Source organism: Saimiri boliviensis, chromosome 3, assembly GCF_048565385.1.
Source record: "Saimiri boliviensis isolate mSaiBol1 chromosome 3, mSaiBol1.pri, whole genome shotgun sequence".
NCBI lineage: Eukaryota > Metazoa > Chordata > Mammalia > Primates > Cebidae > Saimiri > Saimiri boliviensis.
Window position 1 is genome coordinate 74,265,936 of NC_133451.1, and position 7,287 is coordinate 74,273,222.

The following is a 7,287-nucleotide window of genomic DNA, read 5'->3' on the forward strand; positions in this document are numbered from 1 at the left end:
ATGGCCCTGCTAAAAATGTGGACCAATGGGCAAATTGCCAGTTTTTACTCTCTCAATCGGGTAGGATCATCACTCCTTCTCCCAGGGGGAAGAGCCTGAGAGGAGGGAGAAAGAAACAGGAAGTGTCTTCCACCACTGCTTTCTCTTAACCAGTGGGGTGGAAGTTGAGCACCTTTTAGAGGAAAATGAGAATTGGGGTAAAAGTGACTTTCCTAATGTATCTTGTGATATGAACTATCTCATCTTTTTAAATTAAAATAACATAAATTATGAAATTTAAGCAAACACTATATATAGTATTCATTTTAGGTAGTTGAGATTTATTTTATTTTCATTTTCTGGTGTGAATTTCCCTGTCTTGTGTCTGTGTGTATTTTCTCTAGGGTTGTCAGAGGATTTGGAAAGAAAATCCATCTTTGATCTGCCTCAAGTCCAAAGCCATAGTTGTTTAGGTATTTGAGATACTTCTTATAGAGAATGAGAACTCTATTCTCCAAGACAACTTGAAGCTGCTCTGTTGATAATTAACAAGGACAGAATACCTAAGAAGCATTACTTTTTACCCTCCCTGCTCAATGTTGTCAATTTTTGTTGGTGACAACTTGGTTTTAGTTTATTCCTCATTTCTTTTTGGTTCATCAGAACACTGCCTTGAGGGCATTAAAAAATCCAGTCCCAGAAAAAGTAGGAGGTGTTTTCTTCCCCTTATTCCCTTGATTCCAGTCCCATATTCAGACACACACACACACTCTCACACACACACACGCACACCCTGGAAAAAGTTAAATCAGTGGGTAGCATGTGTTTCTTTCACATATTCCCTTCATTCCAATGTGCTCACAACTGGGAACCAGGGATGGGGGAAAGAGGGAGGGAGAAAGGGAAAGAAACAGAGAGAGATAACTAGCTCTTCCAGAACATCACAGGAGCAGGGAGATAGATATGGTTATGATCCAAACCTTTCCTCAGAATATTAGCCAACTACATTTTCAGATTCAGCACACAGGCAAACTGCCATCAAGTTGCAATGAAAACCAACCCCAACTTCATGGGGACTCAGGCCAGATGTGAATGCAGCAGTCCCAAGGTGAAGCAGTTATTGTAAGAACCATGTGACAGAGAATTCCCCAAAATGGACTCATTTAAGGAAAACATTTTGGTGTTTATAGGACTTCAGCCTGTTTTCTGGAGATTTTCCACCACTATAAGCATTGACATATACGTACATGAACATATGTGGATTTTTTTAAGTGGGCCTAGCATATTTTACTAAATTATCTTTTACTATAAATGAAAAAAAAACAACAATGGTACAATATCAAAAACTTGGCAGGTGAAACAGTCACATAGGCAAATGCTGAATGGGGTCCACTGCCCATAGGCTAGTAATAATACATGGAAACTTGGAGCTGTTAGTAATCTTCAGATGATTTTATAATGCAGAGGTAGATGACCTGCCTAGCTAGGGAGCGGGTGTCAAAACCAGCCCCTTGCAGCTCTGCTTTCTATTTCTCTGCTTCATTTGATTTAAAGGCCACCACCTTCTAACACATCCAAGGCATAGCAACATATTATAAAGAGAGGTTTCAGGTGTAATAGGATAGGCCGAGAGCACTTCAAAGTTCATTTCTTCAGCAGTTCCCATTTCCTCTTTCACAGTGTAATGGGATTGACTTTAAATTCTATCCCACTATAACCAGTGATAGAACTGAGATCTATAATTTATCATTAGATGAATGAGATTTCTGTCTTGTTGCAGGCAGACTCCTCTACAACAATTGTTTTGAACTGCCTATAAGAAAATAACCTTAAGCTTTGAGAACAAGGAAAAAATCGTCTAAACATGAGTATATTGATTTAGATTAAAATGTCATATTTTACTTGCATAAAACATCTTAAATAATCTGGACTTTGTTAGTAGTCTTTCTTTTGCAGCTTTTTGTAATAAAATTTGAATTTGAGAGAAAGCTCAGTAGCCTCTAGGATGGTTATCAGGCACATATAGATGATGGCCTACAAATCTGAACTAGTATACAAAAATAAAAAAAGTTTTTTAAATGGAGTGATTAAATTACTTATCGAACAAGTAGTTTTTGAATCTTTTGTTTATTGAATTTATGGAAAAATGACAGAGCCAAATCCTAGACTTTCATAATTGATGAAAAGTAATTATTTGGACTATAAAACCTCTTACTCAAAAAATAATGTTTGTTTTGAACCACTGGGACTTTGAAGAGTATTACCATGACCACCATCAGAGGCAAGAGGTCTTGAATAGTAATTTATCTATTAATTGACATAAATAGCAGTGGCTGACAGTGGTGAGACTCTAAATAAAAGTAATTGTTCAGTAGTTTGAACTACAGGCAGATTTTCATTTTGGCCTAAGGTTTAAAAGTCTAGCAAAAATAATGTTAAACCACTCAGAAAAACTCCCTTAGTAGATGAAACAGTTTGGAGAGTGTGAATCAGAGGCTGTGCTGTACTATAGCACTAGTCATATGTGGCGATTTAACTTTAAGTTAATTAAAATTGAATAAAATTTTAAAATTCAGTTTCTCAGTCCAACTAGCCACATTTCAAGTGCTCAATAGCCATGTGTGACTAATGGCTATCTTTGTTGAATCAGCTAGTTGTAAAACATTTCCATTACCACAGACAGACAGTTCTTTTGGATGATGTGGCTCTAAGAGATAAACAGAAACAGATCGATTTTGACTCTTCAGAAAAAAAAAAAAAAATGTTGCCTGTTGTGTGTTCCTCAACTGAATAAGATGCACTATCAAATAGGGAGATACTTGGCCAATACATAGATGCAGAAAAGCAATAGAGGACTCAGAGTCCTCATGGCTGACTCAAATTGAAAAATAATTACAAATTTATAACCCATATTTATTTGAGATTATATGTTAATCACTCCCTGACATATAAATTGCCTCAGGTCATTTCTTCTGGTCATTTCCAGTATTTACTCAACAGAGATTTATAATATAGATTTTAATTACCATTCAAACACAGCCATGCTATTTATGCCAGCATACACTATGAAGAAAGCTTTCCTAACACATCTTTCCTTTCATTCTAAACAGCTTATTTTTATGACACTAAATCCGTCCACAGTAATTTCTAATTCGTCATTCAGGTCCACTTTTGGAAGAAACTGATCTTCTGCTCTTGCTGAACATTTAGAATCTAGATAGACAGGTAGGTCATTTAATATATAGACAGACAAAAAGATAGATAGATAGATAGATAGATAGATAGATAGATAGATAGAACAGGTCAAACAGTATTAAACTATTTTAACCTTTTCATCAATAACTATTTCAATTTCTGTTTGACAATGACTCAGTCTGATAATTATTCTATATAAGCAAATAACTTCAAAATCAAAATCATTGATAACATGAACAGTGTGGTAGAAAAATTCACAATAATTTTATAGAGGTATAAAAAATTACAATAATTTTTATAATAATTTTATAATTTTATATAATTTAAAATTTAATAATTTATATAATTTAAAATTTAATAATTTTAAATTATATATCTTCTACAATGAGAATATTTCTTCCAAATTTCTTACCAGTCTATCTTCCTTTGAGATAGATTTAAAAAGTAATAAACATTTAAAAATAATTAGATCAGAAAGGTGACTTTTATTTATTTATTTACTTTTTTAGCTCTTCCATTCTTACCTGAGGTTGTATTATAAAAGCACATGGCTGGTTGTAACACTTCCAGCAATGTAGAAATGAGCAAGGGAAAGTGGAAATTTCCGTGGATACGGCCACAGGACCACACTTTTGTTCCTGGTTCCTGTTGGCATGCCTGGGTCGGTTTTACAGTTCGCCTCGCAGTCCTGCTGGCTGAACCCATCTACTGCCTCCTGGGCACACTGGGGCGACGTGACGCATGCGCGCTTGTCTAAGGTTGGGTGCCTGCCGCCAGGAGTCTGCACCAAGAATGGTCCATCACTGAGGGAGAGTCCTCCCGGGGAGGTGCTTCCTTGCTTCTCATTCTGGGCACTTCCAGACTTTCTGCAAGAAGTGCTCTCCTTGAGTCATTCTGTTTAGTCCCGAGACTGCTGTGAAGAGGGGGACAGGTGAGCACATGCTAGAGGGTGGGGACATGAGGGATGGCTTCAGTCCAGCACAGCTGCAGGTCCCGGCTGCCCCGCTTTCCCTGGCCGGAGAAGAGCAGCCCCCAGCAGGCTGCGGGCACAGTCCCCGCTCATGCACGGCCCAGAGCGCACTGCAGGGCCCCAGGACCCAGCCTTAACGATCACCTTTGTTCCCTCCTGCTTTCCAGCTTTGGAGTCCTTGTTAAGAGGGACTCGAACCACGAGGTTATAAACAGCACACCTGCATTCCCTTCTAATCCTTCATAGTTTTCTTTTTTGCACACAAAGCTTACAACCTTTACTTTTTCCAACACTTTTTTAAAAAACAAATTATCCTTTTCTCATAGGCTGAAAGCCCTACCCGTAACAAGCCCACTTCTGCGTTTGACTCTATTCACTGACCCTTCATTTGCTTCCTAAACCGACCCTTTTGGTAACTTTCAGTGAAGAGATGGCATTAATAAATATATTCTCCAGAAATCTCCAGAACCTTAGCGTGTGTCAGGGTGAGAGGTGCCGCCACGATGTAAACAGAACCCCTGAGTCTTCCGGGTAGGCGCCAGGTGCCATCTGCGCAGACCACGTGTGGGAGGCATGGAGTCAGAGGTGCTCCCTCAAAATGCATCCCCTGTCTCCTGCAGAGCACACAGGCCCCAGGGCCCCACGGACAGGGCTGGTCCCCGCGACTCCACGCCACTTCCTGGGCTTGGGGGCGGAACACCAGAGGCTGCCCCCAGCAGGAAGCCACGCAGAGGCCAGGGCTTCTTGTTCCACTTGGCAGAAGGAGCCAGGGGCAGAGCCTGGGGCTCGGGAAGGAGTCTGCAGGGGGCACAGCAGCTACAGGCCATTGGAAAGGCCGAAAGGCGGTGAGTGGAAAGCCGAGGCGCGTGGAGAGACCCCGAGAAGGGGCTGTTGAACTGGGAGTCCTGCATCTGCCGTTTGTGTTTCGTCCGGCGATTTTGAAACCAGGTTTTTATCTGGACCTCTGAGAGCTGCATCTGTCTCCCGCGCCAGCCTCTTCTGGTCCAGAGCGCCCAGGTGGTGGTGGTGCCGGAAGACGGCACCAGGCTCCAGGGCAGGGGCTTGCTCCTCGGTGAAGACTGCGCAGACACGGTGGGGGGCCGCCAGGGAAGTTTGGCTCCTTACTCAACCCAGCCACAGCCCTCTCCCGCGCAGGCAGATTTGACGACCTAGCCTCCTTGATGCTGACGGCCTGAGGAGGATCCCGAGTGCTGGATGCCTGGCTTGGGACAGAGAGGCTCCCCAAGGAGGCGTCCACAGACCTGGGGTGTGAGTCGGCCCTGGGCAGCTGCTCTGGGAGAGCCAGTCCATTGAGCCAAAGCTGGAGGGCTGCTGCCGGCCACGAGGTGGGGAGGAGGAGAGACGCATGGTGGTCAGTGGGCCGGAGGGAAGGCCGGGCGGGGCTGGCCAGGCGCGGGATCCACAAGGTCACTATTTCAAGGCTAACATAAAAAGTTGTGGGTATAAACTGGACAAAAGCAGTCAGTTTTAGCCTCTCCAGCTACTTCTCTATGTGATGAACGTTTGTCTGGAAAAGCTTCAGTTTTAGAGGGGAAATATTTAGTCTCTGTAGCTCACAGGATATACTTGCTTTCTGTATTCTAAAGGACTCGGGTCCGTCTAAAACATTTTATTTATTTTATTTTATTTTATTTTATTTTATTTTAGCTTTTCAAGGTACAAAAGTTTCTGCCCACTGACCAGAAATGTTAATGTTTCCGGCACTTAGGATGGAACTCAAAGATTATGTGCATGAAATATATCTTAGTTATGTTTTTCAGAGTGTGTAGGATGCTCTAGAATTTTTTTCTCAGTATCCTATCTACAGAAAGAAATGGATAAATGAAAACGTGTATTGAATTATTCATTCCTGCTTCCAAGCTCGTTTTAAGTAGAAACTTAATAACTGAAGTAAGATGTTTGAAATGGAAACTATGAGCAATAAGTAATCAAGAAGATGATACACAAAGTGTTAGGGTTGACAAGTGTTCAGAAATTCTGTTTGAGAAACCAGTAAATAAGTAAATGAGAGACTTCTAAAGATGGGAGAGTAAAGAGTTCTAGCACTTGCTTTGAAATTCTTCCATGGCTCAGGATGAGTCATTGCTATTTTTTTCTCTACTGTCTTTCTCATTGAATGCAGGAAGAGGATTTCTAATTCCGTTACCTCTTTGTCATGTGTGGTGTGTAGACAGACATGCCTGTGTATAGGCATGCACACACACACATGCACACACTCACATGTTACAAAAATTTTCTCTCCAGATATTCCCCCCTACACCTGACAAATCTACATTAAACATTCTTCAGTCTCTGATACACCTGCATTCTGATTTTCTGGCTAGGGAACAGAGTGGAAACTTTTGGAAGCTATCAAATTCCTCTTAAGCCAGCCAGGTAAATGAGTTACACATGGCTTTTGGTGTTCATGGGAGCTCCCTAATAATATGATGAGGAACAAATGCAATCCACAGTCATGCATACAAGCATACCAATACTGCATGGTTTATTCCTATGTTATGAATCTTGTGGTTGTGAGTTACTGTTGGTTTCTATGCATCATATCTGTCAATTCACTCTCAATTCCCAATAATCCAAACTTAATAAATCTTGCTGGCTTTCTAATTAGTAAGTAAGAATGTTAACGGTACTCTTTTATTTTATGGATGTTATGTAAATAATATAAACAAAACTTATGAAATTCTAAGACCTTAAAACAACTTTAGGTGTGAATAACAATATTGATAATACCTTTCACTTACTGAGCAATAGATAATACTTTTCACAACATCTAGTTTAATCTTTACAGCAACAGAAACGGAGGCTTAGAGAAAGAAGCTAAGTAACTTTCAAGATCTAACAGTTAATAAAAGTTTTATTCAAACTCCAATATTTCTGAATCCAAAGTAATAGCATAGTCACTATCAATAGTGCTAATGATTTATGATGACTAGAATACATTATGTTATTCTGTGAGCTTATTATTCACACTTAATAGCTATAGAAAATGAGGCCTAAAGATAAGTGAATTTATAGGAAAAAGTACAATACTCTTCCCATTTTTTCTTATTTCATAATTATTTCGTTATTACCATTTTCATTTATTTTTCCCACAAATGTTTATTAAGCTCTGTGTTCAGTAT

General features: G+C 40.2%; 1 pseudogene; it reads right to left on the reverse strand.

Moving 5' to 3' along the window:
- Positions 1–4,737: 4,737 nt before the first annotated feature.
- LOC101032807 (homeobox protein VENTX pseudogene) lies at positions 4,738–5,512 on the reverse strand (annotated as a pseudogene).
- Positions 5,513–7,287: the final 1,775 nt, after the last annotated feature.